We start from the raw sequence: 7742 nt of genomic DNA on the forward strand, positions 1-7742 counted from the left end.
CTCGCACTGGTGGAATATCAGTATATCCGTCGGGAGCGGGAGCAGTCGCGGGAGCAGTCACTCTAGAGCTAACAGACCGCTCTGTTCTCTGTTCTGCGCCCAGAACAGTCTCAGCGAACAGTTGTTCCGCTTGTTTTTACTCAGATTTCTCACGTCTCTGCTCGGTTGCATTACAGTGCTCAACCCTAGGATTCATCACACTCTTTCCACGAATGATCTCTTCCAGCCTTTTAACAGTTTCAGCAGTTTGAGCAAACTGAACATCAATCCTCTTTATGTGGTTGCTCACAATATCATATTTTGAATCCAGCTCAGTGAACATGCTGTCCATCCTGGGTTTGATGTCTACGGTAACCTGATTCAGTGCCTTGACATGAAGCTGCTGGCTCTGGAGCATCTGCTGCATCATAATGTTCAGATTTCTCAGATCATCTGGCGGACTGTTCCCTGCAGTCGGAGCACTCGCGGCTGGAACAGCTTGCTGATTGCTCTGCGGGATGGTGTTCTGATACCCAGATCCTTGTGCCTGGTTCTTCTGCAGTAGCTGATCGACCTTAGTTGTTAGCTCATCAATTTTTCGGGTTCCAACACTGTTCACTACTTTGGAGCGATCGCTCTCATTGTTCTCATTAGCAGAACTAGCAGCCATGTTCTCAATCAACTCAAATGCTCCATGAGTGGTATGAGTCATGAAATCTCCTTTGCTCGCACAATTTAGAGCACTTTTGTATTTCCAGTCTACTCCATCATAGAAAATGCCCAAGAGGTAATCATCATCAAAACCATGGTGAGGGCACTCTCTGCGGTAGTCATTGAAGCGCTCCCATGCATCACAGAAAGGCTCATCATGGAGTTGTCTGAATGAGGTGATCTTGTTCCTCAATGTAGCTGTTCTCGCCTTAGAGTAGAAATGGTTGAGGAACGCTGATCGGACCTGTTCCCATGAAGTGAGAGAGCCGGTAGGGAGAGAGTTCAACCACCGTGCAGCTTTTCCATTAAGAGAGAATGGGAATAGCATGCACTTGATGTAGTCTGGTGACACACCATTCGCACGAGTGAAACTGCAGACTTTTTCAAAATTCTCAATATGCTCCATTGGAATTTCTGCAGAGAGACCAGAGAACACCTTTCTCTGCACCAGATCAATCAAAGCAGGCTTGATCTCGAAGCCCTGCCTGGTGCAGAGTGGAGGAACAATGGCAGAGCGCATAGTAGGAATGTTCCGCGGAAGGTTTCTCTTCCCGATTGGAACAGTCTGCGCTGCTTGTTCCTGCCGCGCGAGAGCAGCCTGTTGAGCAGATTGTTCTGCAGCTGCTTGCTGAGCTTGGATGGTCTGCTGCATCTGAAGCATATGCTGTTGCATCAGTTGCATTGCTGCAGCGAGATCATCCTGATGGCCGTGATCACCCATGGTGGTGTCAGTAGGCCTTGGCTGTTGTCTGTTCTGATTTTCTAAACCTTGCGATCTCCTGCAACAAAGAGAAAAGAGCAAGTTAGAGGTCTTAGACTAAATAAATAACCAAAAAATAAAGGTAAAAAGATGGTCCCCGACAACGGCGCCAAATTGATATTCATGTTCACGCACACCAATTAACCTAATGTGCACACTACCACAATCGAATGGTATGTCGATGTAGCACTTTAGGATCGAATCCACAGAGACCAACTCTTACACTTTATTTCTATGGGATCAAAATTAAGCTAAGACAATTATGGGGTTTTGATTTAAGTAGTGACGTGCAAGTAAAGTAAATGATTGCAAAGAGTAAATTCAATTTAAAGAGAAGTCAGTCTAGGGTTACTTCATCGGGTGCTAAAACTTGTGAGCTAAACAATTATTCAAGTGCTAATAAGAACAGTCTAGAACTCGGATCACTCAAGTAGAACAGTCCACTGTCGTAGTATTGCTCCCTATGCTGATCGATCTCACCGTCTAACTGTCGTTGAGGTGAGAAGCGATCGCAAGCAATAGAGATCAAGTCCGATAGGTTCACAGAACACCCTAATATCTACTTTCGCTGATTAGGGATGCAATGCTCATTCAAAACAGATCTAGCAACCTAAGCACTTTTGATGATCAGATTAAACCTATGATCTAACATTAAGCGGCTTGTTTAATGCAAGCAGTAAGAATGGTTATGAATGAAGACAATCGAGTGATTCACTTATCTATGTTTAGCTCACGAAATCAACACCCTAGAACCCTAGACAAGCTAGCCGACTACTCAGCCATGACACAAGAGATCAAAGACATGGATACTGAATAATACTTCATAAAAATAACAGAAACAAAGAGAGGGTTCAGGATAATCTTCTTTATGGAGAGAGAGATGGAGCCTTTTCCCTTTACAATAAGCAAATCCAATAATCTAAAAGTCTCCAATGGTTTCTTGTGTCTAGAATATCGTAGAATGATAATGAGAAAACAGAAAATATGATATATCAAAGCCACAGACGGCTGGGAGAGAAAAAGAGGATAATTAGGGCAAATCCCGAAATAATAGTGGTTTCCATAAAAATCTCTGCCGCTGGAACAATCACTCGGGTTGTTCCGCTCGATCAGGAACAATCATTAGACTGTTCTGCGTGAAAATCACCAAACTGCACTGTTTTCTGCCTCTTTTGTTCCAGCAGGTCCATCTCCCATCCAGTGCAACTCCAGACCTGTAATGACTCGAAAAGGACTAGAAAGACTGGATAAAGACTTGAAAACCAATTAGAAAACATATATACATTGATGTATAAAACACCATATATCAGAGAGCCCGCTGAGATAGGGCAACTCGGTTGACTCAAGTGCACATGTTATTCTCCGATGTAGATGATTAAATCGAACAATAAGGGGTAAACTTTTGGGTAAAATACACAAGAGTAAAATTTCCAGACCCGGGGCAGGACACCGACTTCCAGACTCCTGCCGACAGGAACAATGGTTCCGACCCATGCTTCCACCCCTGCCTCCGGGTAAAATGGAAGTTTTCTGATAAGGAGATTCTTCCATATTTCTGAATATGGAAGAGTTTAACCTACTTCAAACCGACATCTACAACTATATAAAGGGAACCCATACCCATGAATAAGGGATTGACATTCGAGACTAAGAGATTAGAGCTAGGCGGCTATAACTAGAGTTATACACCAAACGTTGTAGTTCCTGCTCATACCATCAATAAAAACATCTTTTAGTCTCGATTCTCTTCTATTATAAAAATCTCTCAGTGTTCTGTAGTACTCATAAAGATCCTACACAAAAATCTCCTAACAAGTCTCATCTGTCCATTGAACCTCAATGTTTTCTATTCGATCTGAGTCACTACAAGAAAACAGGTCTTTAACGACTACGGGATTAGTTGTACCTTGGTCGTAAAAAGGGTATTACGACCAATGAACAACTAAAAACGATTGGTCGTAATCTTCTGGTCGTAATCACTAAATGGTTGGGCTTTGGTCGTAAAGTTACGATTAAATATATTAGTCGTAAGGGAGTCGTACCTTTACGATTAATATAATTGGTCGTAAATCAGATGTAATAAATGTAGTCGTACACGGGTCGTAAAGCATTAGTCGTAAAGTAGATGTAATAAATGTAGTCGTAAGTGGGTCATAAGATTTTAGTCGTAAAGTAGATGTTATATATTAGTTAAGTAGTCGTAAAGTATTTTTTAAATAGAGGTAAATTAGTCGTAATATAACGACTAACTTACATCGAATCTGTAATTTTAGTAATTCGATTTTTAATATTAAAATTAATTTTAATAATTCAATTTTACAAAAAAAAAAGTTTTTTTTTAAAAATAAAATATTTTACGAATTTCATTTAAATTCATAAAAACATAATAATATAACATTCATAAATTCAAAGTTTTCAAAATACAAAATAATTAAAACCGAAAACTAAGCATTAAGATCATAAAAGAGCTCAGAACTCCTCTCCTCGGCACGCCGAGTCAAATCGTCCTGCTCTTCCGGAGTCGGGTTGGGGACGAAGGTCGGACGGAGGTTCTTCCACGATGCTGTAACCGACGGGTCGACGTTCGGAGTTGTCTCTAGAAGCATATCGAACATGTTTGCCATCGACTTAAACATCCCGTTGTGGTCGGCTAACTTCTGGTTCGCAGTTTCCAACTCCCTCCGGACCGAGGACTCTTCTTCCCTTTGAGCAGCGTGTTCAGCTCTCGCCATGGGAACATCATTCACACTCCCGATCCCAATTATACGTCCCCTTCTCTTCGGAGCAACCTATATATAATTTATAAATAGATATTATTAGTACATATGTAAAATAAATATATGCATGTATATAACTTAAAAAGGTCGAATATTTTACCTGCTCGAAAATTCGGTCTTGTTCGATGGCCGAAAGCTGGACCGGTGGATCATCCGGGTTTTGTTGCGTCCGCTGAGTCTGGACCTCCTGAATCCGAGCTTCTACATCGTTGTAGATCTGCTCTGCACGTGGATGTACGAATTGGCCATCGGCATGGGAGTGGGTCTCCTTGTAGAGTCGGCTGAGAGTCGGCGGCGCTCCTTCTTTGGCAGCCTATATTTAAAAACAACAACAATATATATTATATATATATATATATATAATTATATGTAATGAAAATTAAGAAAAAAAATTTAAACTTACAATTTGCAATGCCCTTTTGGCATATGGAGTCTGTCCGGAAGTATGAGGTATTGGCAGGTTACCTTGAGCATCACGGGTTAGCCGGGCGGCCGAGCATTTAAGAGACCTTTGGACTGACTTAGGCAAAAGCCAATAAGCCTTCAAGCCAGTCCAAACGTCATTGCTGAGGTACGTTTGTTTGCATCATCCCCGATATACTTCCACTTCTCCTTCCAGTCGCCAACAATGTTTTTGAGACGGAGCATTGCCTTGTTGTTGAACGCTTTCTTCACCGTCTCATTGATCCAGTGGACCAATGCCATTTTTGCTACAAAAAATAATGAAAATATTAATTAGCCAAATTATTTTAAATTTTAAACATAAATAAATAAATTAATTTAAAACTAACCGCGAAGCACTTGAACCAAGTAATGCGAACGTGTGTCGGTGTATGAGTCCAATTAGGATGGGCAATCCGAAAGTTTCTCTGATGATGTCCCCAACGCTCTGGCCCACATCATTGTCCGCTTTAAACCTACAAAAATTTAAGAATTTATATATATAATTAAATATTAAATGTAAATTTTTAAAAATAATTTAAAATTAATTACCAAGTCGTGCCGGGTCGTAGATATGGATCGAGGACGGGTAAACCTTCTCGTCCTGGCATCCTGAGAATGTCTTCCACAGAATATCTTGCATAAGGTGCATCCGGTGGCACCATCAAATCTGGATGAACACCAGGAACTGCAGGAGCCTCCTCTGGAGGCTCGTATGGAACCTGCTCTGGAGCCGGCTGTGCCGGCTGTGCCGGCTGTGGAGGTTGTTGTGGATGTTGTGGCTGCTGATCATGAGGCTGCTGATCATGAGGCTGCTGATGATCACGACCCTCCTCAAGTAAAGTATGTAGTCGGGTCGACGTACGGCTGCGGATAGTATTGCATGTGGATCGTATGGCGCCTGCGGCACATACGGGACGCTAGGAATTTGGCTTTCGGGGACAGTTTCGGGGGTGCGGGAGGTAGAAGCTGATGGATCCGTCTGGCCGAGAAAGGTACTCCCGTAAGAAGTCCTCCCGCCACGGTTTCTAAGTCTCTTTCTACCGCTAGTAGCCATATAAGATCGTCAATCTGAAAAAAATTAAAAATTAAAATTAAAAACAATTCAAATAATTAATTAAAAAAATTATAAACACATTTTAATATCATCCTAACTAATTCCAAACTTAATCTAATAACCTAACTAAATTCCAAACCTAATCTAATCACCTAACTAATTAACCACCTATAACTAAAACAAAAAAAAAATTACCTAGAGAGGGAGAAGCTCTGAGGTTGTAAGAGAGAGGGGAGTGAGAATGGAATGAGCAACGAAATGGCTTCGCGGTGAGAAGTTTATATAGAGATTTGGTTGTGGTCGTACATTGGTCGTACTATTACGACTAAAAAGGGACCAATAGTGGTACATTAGTCGTAATTTTACGACTAATTAAGGACTAAATCTACGATAGTCGTACACGGGTCGTACAGTTACGACCAACTTAATACGAATGAGTCGTACATTGGTTGTAAATCTACAACCCGTTTACGACGAATGCCGTTCACGACCACATTGGACCAACGTTTATTAGAAAAAAATTCGAAGAGGTTTATCAAAAATTATGATAAACCTCTATTACCAATTTTACATAAATTATGAAAAAAAAAAGAGAAGAAAGATACTGGATCACAAGTAGAAATGACGAAACATAAGGAATTGTCTGTTTCTACTTATGTTTCCATATCTTTATCCTCTTTTTTTTCTAAAATTTGTATATATGAATTAATTTTCATGTGAACAAATTTTTAAAGTCTACAAAAAACAAGGAAGAGAAAAAGAGATGGAATCACAAGAGAAAATAGAATCAACATAACGAATAGATAACCGAATTCTATTTCCACTTATGATCCCAAATCTCTCTTCACTTCCTTTTTTTTAAAGATTTGTAAATTTTGTTTATACTGAGATGGTAAAAAGGGAGTATATATAGGGGCACATTCGACATGTGAGTCGTACGTTGGTCGTAATTGTACGACCAATGAGGGGCTAATTGTCAACTTAGTCGTATATGAGTCGTAAATGTACGACTCCGTTTAGGACTACTTTGTAATGTAGTCGTACATGAGTAGTACTTACGACTAATTAGCTTCGTTATACCCTAAACCCGAAACCCCAAACCCTCAAACATCATAGTGTCGTTAAAGTGGTCGTACTTAAGCCCTAAAACCTAAACCCTAAACCCTAAACCCTAAACCCTAACTCAAAATCCAAACCCCAAACATCATAGATAAACCATCATAAGTTAATACTCTTTCATACTCCAAAAATCATATATATATAATTATCATAACATTACAATATAAAGTTAAAACACAAACGTTCTATTAATGGAAAAAAAAACGTTCTAACATAATGGAACTTGACACTCGTCATCCAGAAACATCATCCGCTTTCATCATTTTCTTCAAATTCATCTTCATTTGCTTCATTCGTGCGCATCGTCTGGAAGTTCTTCGTATCCCGGATTATGCGGATCAATAAGTAAGATATCATCTTCTACTTGTTCGGGTACTTCAACTTCATTTACTGCCATCTTCTTGTAATGGCGGTGGGTCATCATTCACACTCTGCCCCGAGGTGTAACTTTTATAGCGGCTAACCAAGATATTCCAGATTGTCTGATCTTCGGGTATGGAACAAAACAACCTGATCTGCTGAGAGAAAGCAATATGTAGGGTTCAAATTTGTTGTACCTCCGGTGAAGCATTTTATATCAACAACACCAAACTTGCTATATCGAACACCTCTATTGACTGTGGGGTCAAACCAATCACATTTGAAGAGCACGCATTTCAGCTTCACTACACCGGGGGAACTCCACTTCGATGATCTCTTTTAAGATTCCATAGAAATCTGTTTCACCTTTCACACATACTCCATAGTTCAATTGTTGCTCGTCGACTTCCATATTCGTAAAGTGTGAAAAGTGTATCCTCTTGTGAAATACAAGATGCAATGGTGACCTTACCGACCGGACCTTGTATCAATTCGTGAAACCATTGAGGATAAAATTGATCATCATAATCAACCTGGA

The 7742-nt window shown here is 40.3% G+C and overlaps 1 non-coding gene across 1 annotated transcript; it reads left to right on the forward strand.

Annotated features, from left to right (window-relative positions):
* Nucleotides 1-779: 779 nt before the first annotated feature.
* LOC130508817 (small nucleolar RNA R71) lies at nucleotides 780-886 on the forward strand. The gene has a single exon (XR_008942999.1). It is a non-coding gene; the product is annotated as a small nucleolar RNA R71 (small nucleolar RNA).
* Nucleotides 887-7742: the final 6856 nt, after the last annotated feature.

Source organism: Raphanus sativus, chromosome 2, assembly GCF_000801105.2.
Source record: "Raphanus sativus cultivar WK10039 chromosome 2, ASM80110v3, whole genome shotgun sequence".
In the NCBI taxonomy this organism is placed as follows: domain Eukaryota; kingdom Viridiplantae; phylum Streptophyta; class Magnoliopsida; order Brassicales; family Brassicaceae; genus Raphanus; species Raphanus sativus.